The following is a 24,219-nucleotide window of genomic DNA, read 5'->3' on the forward strand; positions in this document are numbered from 1 at the left end:
CATTGCCGGGGGAACTAAGATATTAGGAACGCTCAATTGTTATTACTTTAGCCATTTATTTTTCTTGCAATTTAATTTAATTTTATTATTATTATTATTTATTAACCTACTCTTTCTTTCTCTTGGCAGGTTTTTATAGTTTATGACTAGAAGAAACCTGTCGCGACCATTACTTTTTAATGAAGAAATCGATCGTACAGTTCGTAGAAACCAAAGAGAAATAAGGCGCAGCTCAAGATACACGGAGAACGAGCAAAAAGATGATACTCAACCCCCAACCGAAGAGATGGTTGAAAACCAAGGTAATCAGCTACCTCCTGCAATTGCGGTTAATCAAAATCCTGCTCCACGCACTATGTATGATTATGCTAAACCTTCTTTAACAGGAATGAATCAAGCATAGTTAGACCTGCTGTAGCTGGAAATACTTTTGAATTAAAACCTAACACTATTCAAATGATACAACAATGTGTTCAGTTTGATGGTTTGCAGGATAAGGATCCCAACACTCATTTAGCCAATTTCTTAGAACTATGCAATGCATTTAAAATCAATGGCGTTTCTGATGATGCCATTCATCTTCGGTTGTTCCCCTTTTCATTGAAGAACAAAGCTAAATAGTGGTTGAACTTGTTACCACGAGGGTCAATTACTACTTGGGAACAAATTATCGAAAAATTTTTACTAAAATATTTTTCGTTGGCTAAAATGGCTAAATTACGTAATGATATCTCTTCTTTTGTACAGATGGATTTAGAAACACTCTACGATGCATGGGAGAGATACAAGGACCTTTTGAGAAGGTACCCTCACCATGGGTTACCACTTTGGCTCCAAGTACAAACATTTCACAATGGTCTGAATCCTTCGAGTCGACAAATGATTGATGTAGCGGCGGGTGGAACCATCAATAATAAAACACTAGAAGATGCCTATGAGTTTATAGAAGAGATGTCACTGAATAACTATCAGTGGCAAATCATGAGGACAAAGCCAACGAAAATAGCCGGCATTTATAATGTCGATTCGGTCACCATGCTCTCTAATCAGGTAGAACTCTTAAATAAAAAGATTGGTGGTTTTCTTAATTCTTCACAAGTTCACCCAGTAATGCAGTGCGAAGCAAGTAGCGGTGGAACAAACTATTCGGAATACCAACCTTATAGCCACACCATGGATAACGAGCAATTAAGTTACATGGGTAATAATCCTTGACCTCAAAACAATCCATATAGTAACACTTATAATGCAGGTTGGAGGAACCACCCCAATTTTTCGTGGGGCGGTCAAGGAATCAAAGACCACAACATCCTCCAAGCTACCAACAACCACCCTACCAACAGGAAAAGAAGCCAAATCTTGAAGAGATGCTCTCAAAGATCATATCAGTGTCAGAAACCTATTTTTAGAACACCAAGACAGCACTTAAGAATCAACAAGTGTTGATCCAAGGGCTCGAGACTTAGATAGGCTAGCTTTCCAAACTAATCTCTGAATGACCACAAAGTAGTTTGCCAAGTAATACCAAACCTAACCCAAGGGAACAAATCAATGCAATTAATATTCAAGAAAATGAAGGAGTCATTGAGCCTGAACCGGAACCGAGGTAAGAAACTGTGGTAAGCAAGAGTCCAGGTGAGGTAGATTATAATAAAAACAAACCAGTGGCTGTCGAATATAAACCTCGTGTGCCATACCCCAACATGACAAGGAAAGACCGCTCAGATGAACAATTTGGTAAATTCCTTAAACTCTTAAAAAAATTACATATTAACTTACCGTTTATTAAAGCTCTATCGCAGATGCCAAACGCAATGAAATTTTTAAAGGAGCTTCTAGTAAATAAGCGAAAGTTGGATGAGGCGTCGCATGTGGAGCTGAATGCAGTTTGCTCGGCCATTCTCCAAAATAAACTACCCAACAAACTAAAAGACCCAAGGAGCTTTACTATTCCTTGCTTAATTGGTAGTTTAGATGTTAATCATGCATTAGCTGATCTAGGGGCTAGTATCAACGTCATGCCTTACAAAATGTTTAAGCAACTAGGTCTCGGGATACCCAAACAGACTAAGATGAGCATTCAATTAGCAAATAAAACTATAAGATTCCCTATAGGTATTATTGAAGATGTGCTAGTTAAAATCGATAAATTTATGTTTCCCGTTGATTTTATTGTTCTAGACATAGAAGAGGATAGCAACACTCCCTTAATTCTAGGAAGGCCCTTTTTAGCAACTGCTAAAACCATCATTGATGTTGGCACAAGTGAACTTCCACTCCGAGTGGGAGACGAAACAATCACCCTTCAAGCTCGCAATTCTGGCAACACATCAGGAATTGAAGGTGATCATTTAAATCATTCTAGTAAAACTAACCACATGATACAACACACTTTGCAGGAGATAAGTTTGAAGGAAGTACATGAGTCTTTCTCAAGTGAAGGACCTGTTCATGAAGATCGAAGACTACAAATCGAGGAACTTGATGAATGGCGGACACACAAAACAAGAACACCCAACAAACTGAAACTATGCCAAAACGAGCCCGATACCTCTCCAAATAAACTTAAGGTTGGTGATAACATCTTATTAGATGTCACGGATCCCTACATTGTCACTACCACACCGAATGAGGAAATCCCTCTAACGGTACTCAGTAACTTTCCATTCGGTATAGTAGAGGTGAGTCATCCCAAGTTCGGCACTTTTAAGGTAAACAACACCCGTTTAAAACCTTATTTTGATGAGATTGATAGCAGGAATAAGGAATATAAACTCCTCAAACCATCATGACCAGTCACTGAAGACGTAAGTTGAGCTTAGACTATAAATAACCGCTTCTCGGGAGGCAACCCGAGCACTAACAATATTAATTTCTTTACATTTTGGTATTTAACTCCTAGCTTACTAATAGAAATCTTGAATACAGGTGTTTCCACAGAGACACGGCCTAGCACACGGGCATGCTTAAGGCCGTGTGAAAACAAGACAAAAGATTTCCCCAACATGAGCTACGATTAACCTCCACGACCGTGCGATATGGCTGTGGTTGAGCCTGCCAAAACAACACGGGCGTACCATACGCCCGTGTGGAAGAACCATGGGCGAACCTATTAAAACAGCACGGGCGTACGACACGCCCGTGTCTAACACCCTTGGTCGAACCTGTCGAACTAACACGGGCATGGGAGAAGCAAACGAAGCTAGACACGGTCGTGGGGCACGGCCGTGTGAACCCACATGCCCAAGGAACACGGGCGTGTACTAAATGTCAGACGCGCCCAAATTTGAAATTTACGAATCACACGGGCTGAAATTGGGGGACACGGGCGTGTGACATGGCCGTGTGCCCTAAAATCTATAAATACCCTGCACTATTCACTTTCTTCTCCATTTAAAAACCCTAACCCTAGCTGCTGTAACTCTACATGGCCCCCCTACCACTCCCGTGCGTCGCCTTCAACTTCATTTTTAACGCTCAATCTTTCTCCCTTAGCATTTGTTTACTCCCTTCACTTCTATTTTAATCATTACTAATGCTTATTATTAGCATAATCTTCATTGCTTTTGAACTATTTTTCATTTTGCTCATTATTTTATCCTTTAAGTTGCATTCTTAGGTTAGTTATTAAACAATGCATGTTAAAATCAAGTGATTAGGAAAACTTCATACCCATGACTTTACCATGCCCATCCTCATGACATTTCCATGCCAATGTCTCTCATGTAATTTGCATTTTTCAATTATTTATCATACATTTCATGTTGTTAGGAAAGCTTCATTCTTTTGTCTTACACATGCCATTACTACATACAATGATAAAGTCACAAAATTATTATATTAGTTATGTTTGGTTGTGGCTGAAATTCAACTTTTTAATTGAAAATTGTATTCCTTCTACTTTGACTACTCATCAAGATGACCTAATGATTCTGATTGCAGGTACCATGTCGTCTTCAAGAGGAAAGAAAACCGCCATACCAGCCTCGAAGAAGAGGAAGGGAAAGTCATCTTCCGCGGGTCCAACAGCAGAAGTTTGTCACCCTCTCCTACAGTTCCCCCGAGGGCCCCAAGAAGAACTGTTCCAAATACTTTGGGCCCGATCCTTAATTGCGGGCCGCTACATCGACTGGGCTGCCATAGAACAAGTTCAAATGGCTGACGCGATTCGGGCTCTCCTAACCATCGACCCTTGGGAGCTGTTCTTTGGGATTATCGAGCCGATATACCTCGAGCTCACACTGGAACTCTGCCCAACGTTCCATCTTCAGACCATAATGATAAGGTACGATGATCTTGGCATGGATCAATTTCGCCTAGGCAGATTAATCCGCCAGCTAAGCATCCTAGAGTTTGGTGCGGCACTAGGCTTATATACGGAGAAGTTCAGGGAGGAGAATGAACTACATGCTCTCAGTCGCCACATAGATTTCTCTCCCTCGAAGTGCTGGCACACTTTGGCCCCTAGCATGGCATTGTACAATCCTAGCCGCTCCAAGGCATTAGTTCTCCCACCATCCCTGAGGTACTTACACACTATTTTAGCTCACACGATTACAGGGAGGCGAGAGAGCACTTGCATCATCAACACCCACGACGTCTACTTCTTATAGTGCATGTTGCAAGGGCACATCATCGACCTTGGTTATTTCATCGCCCTTGCAATTCAGCACCAGACGGAGCGGCATCGGAAGGGGGTCATCTCCATTGGCCCCTACGTGACTAGGCTGGCGCGACACTTTGGGCTCCTCAACACCGCAACCCAAGAATCATCCCTCACCCTCATCGGCTAGATGTCTCCACAAGGCATCTCGAGCATGCTTAGCACGAGGATGATCGAGAGGCACCGAGGAACCTACCCTCCCCAGTACCGTCTCACCCAATCTACCGAAGAGGAGGCCTACGAGGACATTCTATGATGTCCCCCCACAGCATGAGGACCCACCGACTTAGCCACCACCACCCTCTCGTCCAGTTCATGCGGCGGCTTCATATGCTGACATCTCTGAGTGCCTCACCTGATTCGAGTAGCAGTGATTTCAATGATTTGACAATATTGATGCTACCCTCCAGTAGATTTGTCAGAACCTCCACATCTCATCGGCAGTCCCACCTCGCGAACCATCCAGTGATGAAGATGTTTAAAAATATTTATTTATTGTTTTATGTTTTTAATTTTTATTGAAACTACTTTTTATTTTATTAGATTTTAGAAATTTTATTTTTAATTATTAGATTCGGTTATTTCTTTTCGAGTAATTATTCTTCCTAATATCCCCTAAAAAGTTCCTGATTTTATCACAGTTATACAGAGCTCTTAAGCTCATCATCACATAGGAACTAAAACTCCACCGGGAAAGGTTCTCCACGACTGCCATGTCCTACTCAACCACGACCATAGCTACCACTAGATTAATATTCTATTGGTGCAGGACTTATGGACTAATGAACCTCTACGACCGCTAGAGTATCCTCCTCTACTCTCGAACCAATTACTCTCCAAAACTCTAGTTCGAGGAATTCATCATACAGGAAGTTTCACTTCTCTCCCTATCTTATTTTTATTTTATAATACCTATCTTTGTACATTGAGGGCAATGTACATTTTAAGTGTGGGGGGTATTTATTTTATTATCAAAAAAATCCCTGAATAATCTCCTTGTTCTCTTGAAAAGCTCTCATATCATATTTAGGATAAATTTTAATTAATTTTTTACTTTGATTGATATATCTTGAATTAAAACATAGGGATTTATGCATTGATTATTTAAACTTTAAGACATTAGAGAATCAAGCATGATAAGTTGATTTTTAAGAATTTAAAATTATAGGTTGTTTCCCCAAGTCTAGGTATTACTTTGAATTGGAATTCACGAGTCTAAACATCAAAAAGCCACAATTTTTGTGAGATTTTTTAGCCTTTTGAGCATCTATTAATTCTTTCATGCTCACTTTTATTATTGCTTTGAGTCCGTCAGTATTGAACTGTTATTCTAGAACTTGCTTGATTATGCATGTCGAGACCACACCATTTGATTTGATATATCAAAATGATTAAGGCACTTAGGATTAACACACTCATGCCATGAAAAGCCTACCCCCACGATTAACCCCTTGTAAACCCCCTTGAGCCTAACAAGCCATTTCTTGTATTACCCTTAATATTGACCCTTAACCCATTATTATTGAAATCCCCTAAATTAATTTGATCCCTAATTTTGTCGAGATTTGAGTTGAAGAAATTGCTTAGCTATGTCTTGTTTGTAATAAGTTAGCCTATGTATTTAACTTGTTATTAAAAAAACAAACAAACTATGTATACATATCTGTAATTTCATATTCTGAGAGAAGCTCTGTTGTACGCAAATGAAGACTAACTCTTTTTCTAGTTAGGCAATTTTTCATTTCAATCTCGATTCTAACCCTTTCTTTTAGCTTGTGACCACACCCCCTAACCAAGCCGCACTACAACCCTCTAAAGACCTTTTGATTGATGTATCATCTTAAATTATAGTGGTGGAGATTTGATTTTCATGCAAGCCTATGGTAATGACTTTTTATTATTGACTATTGAGTGCTTCATTTATTGTCCTTAAACACCTTGAGTGATTTGAGTGAATCTTAGTGAGGATGTGAAACTCTATGATATTCTAAATCAAAGGTAATTACTTAGATGCAGAGAGACACCTATGTTTGCAAGATTAAATACTCAACTTGGAATGTTTGAAACTTTTATGTTCTTTTAGTTGAATTCTCAATGTATGATTACCTATGGATTATTTTGAGATATTATCGATAAGAATTATAAGTTGAGGAGAATTTATTTTGATTATGAGTTGAGGATTTTGCTTGACGACAAGGAAATGCTTAAGTGTGGGGGTATTTGATAAACCGTAAATTATACATATTTTTACCCCATGTTTAATGCATTTTATGGATGATTTTCCATTAGAATTGGTGAATCCGATGCTCCTAATGCTTTAATTCCATGTTTTATACTTAGGAGAGCATAGGAGAGCGAAAGGAACGAGAAACGGGCCAAAAACAGAGAAACTGGGCCAAAGTACGAACTTAACACGGCCTGGACTACCTCACACGGGTAGGCCACACGGCCGTGTCAATCTGGAAGAATTGAAGCACGACTCACACGAGTATAGTACACGTCCGTGCCATTTTAACAGGCTCAAACACGGCCTGAAGTAATCGCACACGGGTGTGTCACACGGGTGTGTCCCTGTCGAGCCCAAGTTGAGTCCAATTTTGAAAAGGATAATTTTGAGGGCTAAAAAGGCATTCCAAAGCCTATAAATACAACCTGGAAGAGAAGAAAAAGGGGTACACAGAAGAGGGAGTAAGGAATTACTCCAAGGAAGCCGATTGATTCATCTCAGAAGTCGGATTCATCATCAAGACTAAAGATCTCTCCTCAATTCCCCTTCAGGAGTTTTGGGTTTTCTTTATGTTTTGTATTCTTTATTTTTTTGAGATGTTTTCTTATTTAGTTATGAACTAAATCCCCTAAATACCTAAGGGGGATGAAACCTAAGACGAATCTTGTTATTATTTTCTGAATCGTATGATAAATATTTAACTTGTTCTTAATTATGTGTTCTTAATTCTTGTTTTGATATCCTAAGATACTGATTCAAGATAAGATCTTATTTAGAGGAGGAATAGACCCTGTCTAAGAGTACATTTATCATAATTAAGCAGAGTTGATTGCGTGCCTAGGCAGAGGGTGACAAGCCTTTGCCGGATTAGGGTGAAACCTAATAAGAGGATCCATAGATCGAGTTAATGCAACCCTAGAGTGTTAATTAGAGAAAAGTTTTGGTTATTCAATCTAGGGATTAAACGTTATTAGTCTTGAATAGGGATAATGACATAACTTAGGGATCTCTATGGAACAATTTGAATGAATAAATCGTCCAATTTAGAGCCAAAATAACAAGTAAAGTCTAGGTGGATTTTTCCTTAGGTATTGTCTTCATTCAATCGATTTTCCCAAAAGAAATTCCCCAATTCTATTCTTTGTCAGTTCTTAGTTTGGATAATTAGTTAGTTAAAAACAAAACCCCATTATTCTTAGGCTAGATAATAAAAAGACATTCATTACTAGTACTTTTAGTTCCTTTGGGTTCGACAATCCGGTCTTGCTAAAACTATACTACTGTTTGATAGGTACACTTGCCTACATTGCGATAATAGTTAGTTTCAAGAATAATTAGTTATAAATATTTAAAATTGATCATGAAACCACGTGATCAGGATTAAATCGCGTAAAGTGTAAAAGTTGAATACTAGATTTTAAAGCACCTATTTGGCTTGGCTTTTAAAATAAGGGTCCTTGCATGTCAAATATACCATTGATATAGTAAGTGGACAATGTTGGACATGTGTTAGGTGAATGGATAATTTTATAAAATGGGAAAAATGATTATTAAAGTTATAATAATAAAATGAAAACATGAAAGTGGCCATACTATTACCTTGTTCAGCCGAAATGTAATAGCCCAAATTTGGGTCTAGTTGGAACAGAGGTTTTGGGACCACAAAATCCGAGATAGAAATAATTATTTTATGATTATTTTGAGATCTATGATATGATTGCATGATTGTGTGAAAATTTCGTGAAGAAATTCTATACATAAAGTGCTTAATTTGAAGTTAGGGACTAAATTGAATAAGTTGCAAAACTTGCTTTCCAGAAGTTTCTAGTATGAAATTGCTTTGAAATATTAATTAGGAGGTCTTAAATAGAAATTTGACCAATTTTTAAGTGATGGACAAAAATTGGACATGGATGGAATTTTTGAAAGTTTAGTAAGGAAGGGCATTTTGGTCATTCGGTAATTAAAAGAAATAAAAAGGGAAAATAAAGCCAAAATTGACTCATCTTTTTCATGGAGGCCGAAATTAGCATGGGGGAAGCCATGGCTAGGGTGTTCAAGCTTTCCAAGCTCAATAGTAAGTCGTTCTAACCCCGTTTTTCAAGTTCTTTACATTTTTTGAATCCCGGTAATTTGATTAAGCTTATTCTAGCAATAATTTAAGCTAGGTTTCATATTTGGAAATATACCTATAGGTGAAATGTGTTTATTTTGATGTTTTATGATAGAATATGAGGTTTTAAATTATGTTAGATAACGAGTAAAAGGGCTTAATCGGTAAAAATACCTAATAGCCATAAGTATATGTTAGAGTGAGAATTTGATGTTGCCATAGAAGAGAAAAGTGATCAGCATGTCATAAAACATAAGAAGAAGGGATGAAGTTTAATTCCTGAGCCTAGGGGCAAAAGTGTAAATATGCAAAAGTTTAGGGGCAAAATTGTAAATTTTCCAAAGTTTGAGTTAAGGACTTTTTTGAATAGTACATTAATTAAATAAGTAAAATATGATGTTTTAGATCCGAAAAATGAGATTTGAACCTAAAATGAGAGAAAAATCGAAAATTGGGAAAGTTGGTTAAATGGCCGTTTTAGTATCGAGGTAAGTTCATATGTATAATAAGCATTAATTTATGCATGTTTCGATGTAAAAGTAATATATTTACTATGATTTCGAGGTATTGAAAGTATGTAAGTTGGTATGATAATAATAAAGAATAATGTTGTAATTTATATTTGAAAGTTAAATTTAGTGAATTAATTGAATTATGTTAAATTAAATGATTATGGTGCCAAGTTTATAAATTGATTTAAAAATATGTCTATGGCACATGAAGTGCATTGAATTATCATACATAAATGTGATTTCTATGATTATGGATATTATGGGAAATTGTAAGTTTATATGATTTTTACTAAGGCAATGTGTAATTTAATGTTATTGCCTTGATATTAAATGAGATGTAAGTTTATATGTAAGTAATACATCAATATTACTTGTATTATGATATTTTATAATAATATTGGAAATATGTTTGTGGATAATTAGTTGATTGGTGAAATTGTTGGAAAAGTGAGAGAAATCCTGGTACTAAGTGCACATCATGTGTACTAGAGAGCTACAAGACATTATGATATAGCTAGGTCACATGGGTGATACTATGTGTACACCATGTAGACAAGAGAGCTACGGGATATATGTAGCTAGGTCGCATGTGTAGTACTAAGTGCAGGCTACTATGCTTACCTGATAACTTCGATCATGTGTGTAGTACTAAGTGCAGGCTACTACGTGTATCAGATAGTTAGGTCACGTGTGTAGTACTAAGTGCAGGATACTACGTGTACCGGATAATTGGTCGCATGTGTAGTACTAAGTGCAGGCTACTATGTGTACCAGATAGTTTGGCTACATATGTGGCACTTATGTGCAAACTTTCCATGTATCTGAATTATATTCCGAAGTGTTCAACGGGAGAGTCTCTATGTATTGCTTTGTGGGTGTTGTGATGAATAAGTGCAGGAACTTGGTTATGTGAATGATGTGTTCATTAAGTGACCAGGATGTGGTAAGATTATAAACAAGTTATACATGAGGTTGATTTTATGGTGATCTTGTGATCATGGGTCGATACTTGTGATGTATGAAATGTGGTAAAAATGATTTGTGATATGTATGTTAAAATGAGGTTAATACAAAGAAAGTGTGAAAGTGTGAATTAGCAATAAAACTATTTTGGACAGTAGCAGTGACGTGATTTTGAAAAATTACAACAAATAGTATAAATTGAATCAGAGACTGAATGAGATATAAAATTAAATCTTAATAAGTCTATTTTCATATAAAAGAATCAGAGCAAGCAAAGGAGTTCTATATTTTGAGATATTTATGTTTTTGTGAGACTGGTTCAGAATGATTACGTGATCCCCTGTTCTGAATTTGGAAAATCACAAAAAATTGGAGAAAAATAATTAGAGGCTCAAACTTACATTTTTAAAATCCCTAATGAGTCAATTCTCAAGATAAATCAACAAGAACATTATCTCGAGTTCTCATTGTGAGATAATTAATTTTAGTAAAGAGAGGTCGAACTGTCAAAAAGTGAAACAGGGAAATTTTAATGAATAAACTGTACTAATTGGCTAAACCAAAAATTATGAAAATTTTATGGTGGAAAGATATTTGAGTCTAGTTTCAAGGGAAATTTACAGATCTTAATTTTGAGATCTGTAGCTCAAATTATAAATAAGTAAGTGATTATGACTTGTGTGGATAGTTTGATGTGAGCATTTATTAGTAAATTGTGAAATCGTACTTACAGGAATGCTATATACATTAAGAATGTGGAATGGAGAGGAGGAGGAGGAAAATAAATATATGTGGAATACATGGAAACTATGGTATATGAAATATTGATATAATGAAATAAATGATATGTGTTTATAAGAAAACATAAAGAGAATAATATGTATCATGACATGTGTATATATATATATATATATATATATATATATATATATGACTAGTCTAAATGTAATGCTTGATGGGTATGGAGTTGAATTGAAATGTTTCAGGAAAACATGTTATTCTGTGGATCTAAATTATGGTATTTTATAAAGATATGATCTAGTTTTAAATATGAATGCTTGATGATTAAGCTGAAGATACTTGGTAAGATGATAATCTTGGTATAAATGTATAAGTGGTACTATAATAGACAAGGTAAAATGAGTATGAGAGACACATGTATGATGACATACAAATGCTATGTTTGTGGTTTAATTGAGAATGTTTAATCATTAAATGAATGCCATGTTATATGCTTTTGATTTTTTATAAGTGTGTAAGAGATTAAGGTTGACCAAAGCTTGGAAAATAGCCTAGGTATATTCTACACAGGCAGAGACACTACCATGTGTCTGAGCCGTGTATGGAATACGACTTTGGGACACGGGCGTGTGGAGCCTTAAAGTATGAAATTTCAAAGAGTTTCGTAAGTTCTCGGTTTAGTCCCTAACCCTTTCTAAAGTATGTTTTGGGCTCCGTAGACTCAAATAAGGGACTATGTGTAAGTAAACGAACGTTTTGAAATATGAATGAAATTTTATGGCTCGTATTTTAGTTAAATGTTTGTATGTTTGTCTGGTAACGCCTCATGCCTTATCCCGACCTCGAGTACGGGCAAGGAGTGTTACACAAAAATTAAGAGAAAGAAGAAGCCGTTGAAGCTTCAAAGTATTCTGCCATTGCATGAGTGAATAGGTTACTCCATTTTGCTCGGTTTTTGATAATTTCTACGTTTCTGTGATCGTTGCTTCGTGTTTTTCAAAGCCCATGTTTGAATTTTTGTTTCTGTTAAAGATTTCATGAAATGCCATTATTGATATCATGAGTTTTGTGATGTTTTTGAATGAATTATGAAGGCTTGGTAGATGGTTCATAAGTTTTCTTTGAGTTTTTGAGGAAATTGAGCTATTTGGGTTAAATTTTAAAAATGAGGTTTTGAAGGACTAAATTGTAAATTGAACATGTTGTATGGGCTTATATAGAAGCCATGAAAATTTGGCTAGCCTTTGTTGCAAAGAATTTTTGTACATTGGTGATATTGTGAAGAATGGACTAAATTGTCAAAGTGTAAAAATGTAAGGGATAAAATGCAAAGTGCCCTAAATATGTGTATATGGATTAAATTGAATTAAATGAATGGTTGAATGGTTGAATTTGTATTGTATTAGATCAAGAGCAAAGAAAGTCAGACTTAGATCGAGGAAAGTCTAAAATAGTTGAATAGTCAACTCGTTCCATACGAAATCCGTCTGAGGTAAGTCAAATTACAATTACGTGTTAATTTGAATAAATTCTGCACATATAAACTGTAATCTGTATTGGATGGCCTTGAGTTCCTGATGATTATCTTTGGAGTAAAGTATGATAATATGATAATATTTGAAATTCGTATAGGAATCCAAAAAGAAACGATCCAATTGTTCAAGATGCACAATGAGGATCATATCCATACAATTTTGCACTTCTCGACCAATCTAATCTGTTTCGTTATTCTAAGTGGTTATTCTATTTTGGGGAATGAAGAACTTCTTATTCTTAACTCTTGGGTTCAAGAATTCCTATATAATTTAAGCGACACAATAAAAGCTTTTTCTATTCTTTTATTAACATATTTATGTATAGGATTTCATTCACCCCACGGTTGGGAACTAATGATTGGCTCTATATACAAAGATTTTGGATTTGCTCATAACGATCAAGTTATATCTGGTCTTGTTTCTACTTTTCCAGTCATTCTGGATACAGTTTTAAAATATTGGATCTTTAGTTATTTAAATCGTGTATCTCCGTCACTTGTAGTTATTTATCATTTAATGAATGACTGAAAAATGATTCACGGATTCAATTATAATCTTTCTTACTTTCGAGATAAGCAAAGCATGCAAAGTCGTACTTACTTTGCTCTTTCTACCCATCAGGAGAATACAATTTCTCCTCTGTTTCAGTCATTTTTTTTTAGTTTTCATTAAAAGTAAATAGTAGAATCGTGTCTAGGGAACTATACTATTGACCTACCTAATTTTATTGTAGAAATTTTCGGTATCAATGATTGGACCATGAAAAATAGAAATACTTTTTCTTGGATAAAGGAGTAGATTACTCGATCCATTTTCGTATCGCTCATGATCTATATCATAACTGAGGCTTCCATTTCAAATGCATATCCCATTTTTGTGTAGCAGGGGTATGAAAATCCACGAGAAGCAACTGGGCGTATTGTATGTGCCAATTGCCATTTAGCGAATAAACCCGTGGATATTGAGGTTCCTAAGCGGTACTTCCCGACATCTTGTATTTGAAGTGGTTGTTAGAATTTCTTATGATATGCAATGAGACAAGTTCTTGCTACTGGTAAGAAAGGGGCTTTGAATGTGGGTGCTATTCTTATTTTACCGAGGGGTTTGAGTTAGCCCTCCGGATCGTATTTCGTCCGAGATGAAAGAAAAGACAGTAATCTGTCTTTTTAGAACTACTACCCCACTAAGAAAAATATTCTTGTGATAGGTCCTGTTCTCGGTAAAAATATAGTGAAATCACCTTTCCTATTCTTTCCCAGACCTGCTAATAATAAGGATGCTCATTTCTTAAAATATCCCATATCGAGGCTAAAAAGGGAAGGGGCCGATTTATCCCGAAGGAACAAAAGTAACAATATGTTTATAATGCTACGGCAACAGGTATAGTAAGCAAAATCATACGAAAAGAAAAAGAGGGTACGAAATAACCATAACGGATGCCTTGTGTAACACCCCGAACCCGAGACCGTCGCCGGAGTCGAACGCGAGGTGTTAACAGACTTCAACCCACTTATTGACAATTTTCAGACAAGCTGCCAATCTGAGTACTAGTCGCTCCAAAATTCATAACTTGAGTTTTACAACTCGAAAATCAGTTCCGTAAATTTTTCCTGAAACTAGACTCATATGTCCATCTACATATTTTTTCTAGAATTTTGGTCGAGCCAATTAGTACAGTTTATTAGTTAAAGTCTCGCCTGTTGTAGGGATCGACTACACTGACCTTTGTGCGTTACGAATTGGATATCTCCTGTACAGGGCTTCAATACTAATGCCGTTTGTTTCTATAGAAACTAGACTCAGAGAGGAATCTACACATATATGGAATGACTCCTAATTATCTCTGGTTAATTTACAATGATTTTCCAAAGTTGGAACAGGGGATCCAGAAACCGTTCTGGCCCTATTTCACAAGAACTTTAAAATCTGTTAACTTATAACTCATATGACCATTTCGTTTCTTCCATATGAAGGTAGATTCATCAAGGTACACTTACATAATTTATTTGCTATTTAATACCATTCCTACTATTTTTAGTGATTTTTCACATCCACGTCACTGCTGCTGTCAGCATCTGCCTTTAGTAGGCTTTACCTATTTCATACTTTCCATGATTCAATTGGCCCTTTTTACATACATAGCACAAAGCGTGATCATGATTAACCATTCCAATGGCTAATCGTTTCAAAATAATTCCATACCTCATAAGGGTCAACATACAAACGATTATAGTTCTATGCTAAAACGATATAAGCCATTTTCGCATGGCTATCCAAGTTTACACAAACCGGAAGGTACATGACCTTCAACAAAGGATGGTCCTATACATGCCATTTCAAAGTTCAACCAAAATTTGTACCAAAATGGGGCTTCGATAGTGTGGATGACTTCGACTTCTTTGATCCCGAATCCGATAGCTAACGAGCGAAACCTATAAAACAGAGAGCCAAAGCAACGGGTAAGCATTTTAATGCTTAGTAAGTCTCAAGCAATGAAATCAGCTTTGACTAAGGTATTTTATTCACATGGCTAATTAAACCACTTTACTAATTCACATTCCCATACTCATACTTATTTCACATCACCGACCCTTATGTTCATACACAAAAGAACAACTTAGCCCAAGGCCGGTAGCTCGTTTATCAACTTAGCGATACTTACTTGTAAGAATTCAATTAGTACAAGTACATACAAACATACCTCATTGCTGGAATTTTCACAAGTGTATAAGCTGAAATTTTCACAGCAAGATTGCTCACTTCCGAATCACATACTTTCGGGATTTAACCGGATATAGCGATCAGACGATTGCCTTCGGTCATAACCCGGATTTGGTGACTTGCACAAAGGCCTTGGTCTTAGCCGGATATATCAACTCGACGAATGCCTTGGTCTTAGCCCGGATATATCAACTCGCACGAATGCCTTCGGGTCTTAGCCCGGATATATTTTCAATGTTCACTTACACATATATCAATATTCAAGACACGTCCATAGTTCATTTTCGTTACTAAAGCTCTAACACAAAATATTTATCAACCTTTACTATTTCGCTCAATGGCCACACAAACAAGGAGCATAATTTTGATATAATTCAAGTAGGGTCATCACTCAAGACTTACCTTGGATGTTGTCGAGCGATTTCGACGGCTATTCAACTACTTTTTCCTTCCCTTTATCGGATTTAGCTCCCTTTGCTCTTGAGCTAATTCACACAAATTTAACTTATTAAAATCTCATCATGATAGCTTATGGCGAATATGACAAGGAGTGTAAATGGTCATATGGCCATCCTTTAGCTCAAATACACAATGGTCATGCACATTTTACATCACAACAAGCAATTCAATACATTCAAACATCAACGTGAAGTTCAAAGTACTTGGCCCTTATATACATTAGGCATCAAAGTTGCATATGTACGAAATCATAAATCGAACTCAACACATTAGTTAATATTCCTCTTAGTCAATTTTCTAAGCCAAGAATAGGCATCAATATGCTTGCCTCAAACCGAATGCATGCACACTAATTACCCCTCATGTGGCCGAATATACACTTAATACCACACAAAAAAACAGCATACATTTTACTACTAACACATTACATATCGTAATTCATTGCACATCTCTTATTTACTTCATAATCAACACATCATCACAAGCAAATATACACTTTGAATTAGTATATATGTCATACCAATCCATCATGTGCAAACATATATTCATGTAGGTGCAAGGGCGAATTCTCAAATGGCTTATATCCAAATATATACACATTTCCAAAGCTTAAATCTTACTTACCATGCAACATGCATGAATTATACTTATGGATATATCATGGCGAATACCACAACACCACACCATTTCAATTTGGTCATGGTGAAACAAAGAACTTAGTATCTCATTCAAAAAAAAATGCTAAAAGAAAATCTAAGAATCTTCAATCCTCCATCACATGTATCACTTTCAAGCTTGTCATTTAACATGCAATGGCATTAACACCACATTCACTTTGGCGAATTTCATTCCCATGACATAACAAGGATTTGAACCATGGGCTAACAAGAACATTAAGCTAGCAACTAAAAACATGCATGAACCTCAAACATACCTTAATCTTGATGCAAGTTTAGCCAACCTCTTCCTAATCCTCTTCCAAACCAAGTATGAAGCAAAACTCCTTCCTTAACCTTAGTATTTTCGGCCAACAAGAGAGTGAAAAGAGATGAACAAAATTTTTCTTTCTTCCTTTAGGACATTCGCCAAGCTATGGAGGAAGATGGACACTTTTTTTTTTGTTTCTCATCTACTAACATTAATTGTTTATTCCATACCCCTTATTTTATTCTTTCCATCATAACCCATTTACCAAACATGTTTCATGACATGATTTTTGCCCATAAATCCTTGTCATGGCGGCCACTAGCTATGGGGAAATTTGACATGCAAGTCCATTGTTTTGCATGCATCCTTTAATTAGTCATCACACATTTCCCTCATACTTTCAAAGTTTATTACTAGGTCCTTTCTAGTGAAATTCACATCTATAATTCTAAATCAAAGCATAAAAAATATCACACATGAGTTAACACACATTATAGGCAATAAAATAAATATTAAATTATTTTTATGCCTTGGTTTTGTGGTCCCGAAACCACATTTCGACTAGGGTCGTTTTAAGGCTGTCACACCTTGGATGGACATCAAGTGGTTGATATTATCCCCCCAAGACCAGAACTTCTTGTTTCATAGGGTGAATCTATCAAACTTGATCAACCATTAACAATTAATCCTAATGTGGGTGGATTTGGTCAGGGGGATGCAAAAATAGTACTTCAAGACCCACTACGCGTCCAAGGTCTTTTGTTCTTCTTGGCATCTATTGTTTTTGCACAAATATTTTCGGTTCTTAGAAAGAAACAGTTTCAGAAGGTTCAAGTGTCTGAAATGAATTTCTAGATCTGTGGATTTATCAGCATCAAATTTGTAAAAAAGAACAAATTATTCCTGGTAATTAGGTTAGGTATAATGAAAAAAGGGATGATTATCTTTGGAGTAAAGTATGATAATATGATAATATTTGAAAAGCTCTATATGTTCTTAAGCAAAGTTGACATCTGTCTAAGACATCATGTAAGATCGTGTCTGGGACACAGGCCTCGATTGAGATTTATGTATAAGACCATGTCTGGGACATCGGCATCGTATCTGATTTCATGTAAGACCCTGTTTGGGACAGAGGCATCAATATTGTACTACATGTAAGACCACGTCCGGGACGTTGGCCTTGTACTTGTTTATGAGCATCTATATTGTTTCTGACCCATCTGATGATAGCGTACGAAATCTAAGATTGTGTATATAAAATGTATAACCTATGCAGGTACGTTTATATTGTACTAAATTTCTGAATATGAAAAACTCTGTCTCTGTGAAATATGTATGGAAATGAAGTATGACTTATATGCAAACAAAGGAGTATGATTAAGTTTATGAATTATTCTATGAAATGGTTATGAATCTATATGGTTGAATTGTACTTATATTCTTTAGCATTTAGACCAATTTTATTTGGCTTACTAAGCTCTTTGTAGCTTACTCTGTGTGTTTACTGTATGTTTTATAGTTATCGTAGCTACTAAAGGCTCGGGGATAGTCGAGGATCGTCAGCACACTATCAATCTCATTTTCGTACTTTTGAAAGTGTACATATTTTAAAGTATGGCATGTATAGGCTAGAAGGTCTATGTATATAAGTTTTAATGTGTATATATTATGCCATATGTTGTATATAGTTTTAGTATTTGGTTGATGGTGCCAAATGATGTATGGTTGTAGTGTTTTATGAGCTAATATGTTTTTGTTATAATGAAGCTTGTTTTGAGCATGGAATTGGTTGGAAATTTTGGTACAAATGTTGTATATTATAGCTTGTAGGATTGGACCCAAAAAGGGGTGGAAATTTTGGCTTAAACCAAGCCTGCTAGGTGCCACACGGTCAGGGGACACGGGCGTGCCTTGTGGTCGTGTAAGAAAAGCAGTATTCTCCTAAGAACCACACGATCTTGACACACGGGCGTGTCATATGGCCATGGGCTAAACTCAGTAGCTAGCTAAGTATCACACGGATATAATACACGGGCGTGCCTATTGGCTGTGTGAAAAAGTCAGTATAGGACCTATTTTTGGCACAGCTGGTTCACATGGGCGTGTCTAGTGCCCGTGTGTGACACACGACCTAGCCGCATGGGTGTGTGACTTTAACAGTTTCAAAGAATTGGTTGAGTTCTAAAAATTCTAAATGTATTCATTTTAGTTCCAACCTTTCTTAAATGTATGTTTTAGGTCTCGTAGACCGTATTAATAAATGAATTGTTGATAACTGCCTCTGTATTAATGATATTTAATAGATGTTATTCTGTATTGGTCTGAAATGTTCTGTCTGTCTGGTAATGCCTCGTAAACCTAATCCGATGTCGGTTAGGGGTTAGGGGTGTTACACACTCCATGCATTACATACAAATCATGTATCTTATGCATTCCATGTAAGCCATGCATTTCATGTGAATCATGCATCCCATGCAATGTGCTATATGGAAAACTTTAATCCATGCATTGTGCTAGGAATAAGGATTTTATCCATTTAGTTATTTTAGTTTGAGTCTTAAATTATGTCTTAGTTTAGACATCTTAAATGCTTGTCTTAAATACTGGACTTTAAGTATGTGTCTTAATTTTTACATCATTAATACTTGTCTGTGTTCATACAACTTAAATGAATGCTTTGTCTTAAATTGTCACATTTAAACCTTGCCTTAGTTTTGACTAGATTGTTCACATTGTTGTTGCTAGGAAGCTTTCTTCCAAACTATTCATGTTGCATAAACAACAGTTAAAGAGTTGAACACAACATTCCATGAGCCATTTCGTGAGAATCAAAGCATCAAGTATGTTCAGGCTTGATCATTTGGTTGGCTACCAAGTTCAAAGCCATGGAACCATTCATTTTTTGTTGTTCACACCTTGAGACTCTTCGTGCAACACAATCTACACTAACGATCTATATATCCCAAGTGTCTATTCGGTCACCAAGGTAGCATCATATCATGTTCACACTATTGAAACCATTCAATTTCATGCATATTTAGTTAACTCTCAAGGACAAATATATTTGGTTGTTTGGGATTCAAAATTCACAATGTGAACAAGGCTTTTGGCATCATCAATGTGTAACACCTCTAGCCCGTATCCATCACTAGATTAGGGCTACGGAGCATTACTGAAGCATAACGTCATACAATGAACAACTTAATTCATAATTAAACTATAAGGTAAAACATAACAATACCAATCAGAAACATACGTACAGTCCCTTATGTGAGCCTTCCAAGCCCAAAATAGACATTGGAAATGATTCAGGACTAAATTAGAAACATACAAAATTTTACGAAAAAAGTTAAAAAAATTTAAACTGCAAGGGTCACACGGCCGTATGGCTAGGCCGCGTGACTCACATGACCAAGAGACACGTCTGAGTCTTAGGCCATGTAGGCATTCGAAATTGGGACACACATTTCTGTCCCAGCCTATGTCCATACCCATGTAACTCATTGACTTGGGCCACACGGCCAAGCCACACACCTGTGTGTCAGGCTGTGTGCTAGGCCGTGTAACAGCCTAACTTGCAACCCTTTGAAAGCTAAAGGGGACACACGACCGTGTTGCCTAGCCATCTGTCACACATAGCAGAGACACATGCCCGTGTCTCTACGGTGAGGACAAAAAATAGGCCATTTCCAAGCCATTTTTCTCACCCAAACTCACAACTCATGTACAAGCCAATTGCACCTAAAATAAAGCATTCAAAACTAACTTTTCATATGCATATCCAAGCATAAACAACCTAAAATCTAACCATTCAACCAATATGCCAAACTGGAACCTCAATTCAACAAAATTGTTTTACTTAAACACCTAATCATTTCATTACACAACTAAACTACTAATTAGATCATCCCAATACCATATTTGCCACAATGTTCATAAACCAAATATGCATACATAATTAATACAAAATAGCCATATTCACAACTAACCTATAGCATACCAAATTTACCAAAAGATGATCACTTTCAAACTACCAAATCATGCCAATAACAACATTATGAACAATCCCTTTTTTTAACATTCACTAACTCATATTATAACATTTCCATATCATCATTTTAGCCAACACAATATTAAGTTACCAACCACACAAAACACTACATAAATATACATCATATCAAATAGATCATCAACCATAATGTCATATATATACAATCCATACTTAATGGCTAGAATTCGTCAAACAAAACACCTATACATGTTATTATAACCATGACTCAAAATCTTCAAAATTTACTGTTATAACCGATGGATAGTGTGATGAAATCTCCAACAACTTCCAACTCAAATGAGGTTCCAATTATCTAGAAACACATAGAAATTAACATGAAGTAAGCATGTAATGCTTAGTAAGTTTGTAATTCACAAAAAAAAAAAAAAAAAACTTACCATTTCATCTTATAAACATAAAAATCAACTTGAAACTATCCAACATGGCTTGATATTAGCCTAAGCAACAACAACCTTTCAAGTTAGCAAATGACATAGCATAGCAAATCATCTCATAGCATTGTAGCTTTTATACATATTACTTCAAAGCATTCATACTTTTAACAAATGGTTGAGTATATTTCAATCATTAACAAGTCATACCTTTTCATACTTTCATAATATCACTTTATTGGAGCATTTTTCAAACCTTCCCTATTTTTATACCCGTTGAACAACTAGAATAATATCAGATACGCGAGAATCTCGCACATTAAGTGCCCACATGTGGTCGAAACCACTACTAACTCATATCTCATATCAATGCTTTCTATTGAGCCATAAATGGGTTTGCTCACACAAGCTGTCAGTCAAGACGTAGCTACATGGTGTTGCTCAGACAAGCTATCAAGTAACCGCAACACATGCCAGAAACTCAGCCACCAGTAGGATGTACGAGACTAGCACGCAAAACATGGTAACCCCTAATGACATGTCATTTGTATTCTATATATTCCTAAGGTTTGAAGGAGATCTGAAGGAAACTTTATTGGATATTTCCATAGAGTCGTAATACCAAGAATATAACATAAAAGTATTTAAATCAAACCTAATTTAAGGCTAATTAAATATACAAACTTACCTCAAACACGTATGGAGAAAAACAATCGATTAATCCAATACTTTTTCTTTTCCCCTATCTAAATTCGTATGTTGCTTTTCTTGATCTATATAATCAAATGTAACTCATTCAAAATTCATTCTATTCAATTTAATCAAAAAATCATGCTTTGAAAAATTACACTTTTGCCCCTTAAATTTTGAATTCAATACACTTTAGTCCCTAGCTCATAAAAATGCAAATTCATGCAATTTAATACAATCCCACTATAATCGAATACCACTAACGTCCTTAGAAAGCCCTGCATTTCCTTTATATCATAATTTAACCATGAATATTTTTGTATTTTTCAATTTAACCCCTAATTGACAAATTCATCAAAATTCCCTCTACTAGAATTGTTCAACTATCATCAAGCATTCACTTTCATCCATCAAACATAAAAAATAGCTAACATACATTCATGGTAAAACCCTAAACTTTTAAAAAATTTTCAAATTAGTCCCCAGGCTAGCTAGATTAAGCTATAACAATCCTGAAAACATAGAAATCATTAAAAAATGGTCGAAAATGCACTTACATGCAATGAGACTATGGCTGAACCTTCAAAAGCACAACAATGGAGTTTTTTGCTTCTTATTTTTGGTTGGAGATGCATTTAGCAAGATGACAACTTGTTTTTTTCTTTATTGTACTTAGTTTATTTTATTAAATTACAACTTTAACATTAATTAATAACCTTAAAAACCTTGACAATATGTCCATATAAGTGGTTTAATTACAACATAAGCCCTCCAAACTTATATTATCAAAACTATTTAATCTCTTTAGCTTATAGAACCCAAACTTGCATCAACCTAAATACATCCAATAGCATATGACCCTAACATCAATAAGCATTCAAACCAATCACAACGAAGTCCAAATCATGTTATACCAATACCAACAATAAACAATGTTCATAAACATCACAATTTGGGCTTCAAAATCATACCAATCTCACATCCAAAAATCACCTAAATAGTCAATTTCATATATGCATTATTTGCCTAACACTTAGCATACTAATACATTCTCAAATTCAACCATTTGCTACCTTAAATACCAATTCATAACAAGGCATTTATATAGCAATTATAAACCAAATATCAAAGGGCCATTTACACATATTTACATAACCAAGTAAACCAAAATAAGCCAAATCATATGGCTAAATACATAACTAAAACATTATGAGATATATAGGCTACATTAGCCAAAACACTTATACAGGCCATATAACCTAAATGCACATAATTCAAATGTACCAAAACAACAACTGGATAGTGTGATGAGATCTCCGACAACTTTCAATTTGAGCAAGCTTCAAAATAACTATTAAACACAAAAAAGTAAACCAAGTAAGCTATTAAGCTTTGTAAGCTCGTATGGCTAAAGCACAACTTACCATGTAATAGCCCATTTTTTGTTAAATCTGAACAGTGGTTTCAGAACCACAAATCTGATATCAAAAAATTATTTTAATATTATTTTTGGTGTCTATAGTATGTTATTTGATGTATGTGAAAATTTTGTGAGCTAATTTTATCGTTTGAATAGTGAATTTGAGAAAAATGACTTAATCATGTAAAATGAAAAAGTTGCATTCTACTTGTTTAAAGTGCTTAATTGTTACGGTTGATTTAATTAAAAGTCCTTGTGATGATATTAGACCATTAGTAGTGTTAATGGACATAAGTGGGCTTAATATCATGAAATTTGGTGGCTTTTAATTAAGGTTATATTGGTATTTAACTTAATTAGCATATAATAAATAAAACAAATAAAGAAATTATGGCTATCACCTTTGTCAAAGCTGAATAAAGCTTGGGGAAAAGCCATTTTAAGGCTTTGAAGCATTCGATCACTTTGGAGCTTAATTGTAAGTTCATTTTAGCTCTGTTTTTATGATTTCTATGTTTTTGTAATCGTTGATTTGTATTCTAGCTAGCCCGTGCCTTAATATTTGAAGTTGTTCATGATTTCGTGAAGTGCAATTGATGAATATTTGACCTGTTGAATGTTTGATAATGGAAAATGACTATTTGTTGATAGATTTAAATGTTTTGTAAAGTGATTTTAGGTAAAAATGCATTTTAAGGATTTAACTGTGAAAAGTATAAATTGAGGGGTTGAAATGTGAAATAAATGAAAGTTTAGGGCTGCAAGGACCTATAGAAATTCGGCACTCATGAATTTAGAAAGA

At 35.4% G+C, this 24,219-nt stretch overlaps 1 non-coding gene across 1 annotated transcript; it reads right to left on the bottom strand.

Annotated features, from left to right (window-relative positions):
* Positions 1-714: 714 nt before the first annotated feature.
* On the bottom strand, positions 715-821 carry LOC128294942 (small nucleolar RNA R71). Its single transcript, XR_008285249.1, has one exon. It is a non-coding gene; the product is annotated as a small nucleolar RNA R71 (small nucleolar RNA).
* Positions 822-24,219: the final 23,398 nt, after the last annotated feature.

This window comes from Gossypium arboreum, chromosome 6 (genome assembly GCF_025698485.1).
Source record: "Gossypium arboreum isolate Shixiya-1 chromosome 6, ASM2569848v2, whole genome shotgun sequence".
Lineage (NCBI taxonomy): Eukaryota > Viridiplantae > Streptophyta > Magnoliopsida > Malvales > Malvaceae > Gossypium > Gossypium arboreum.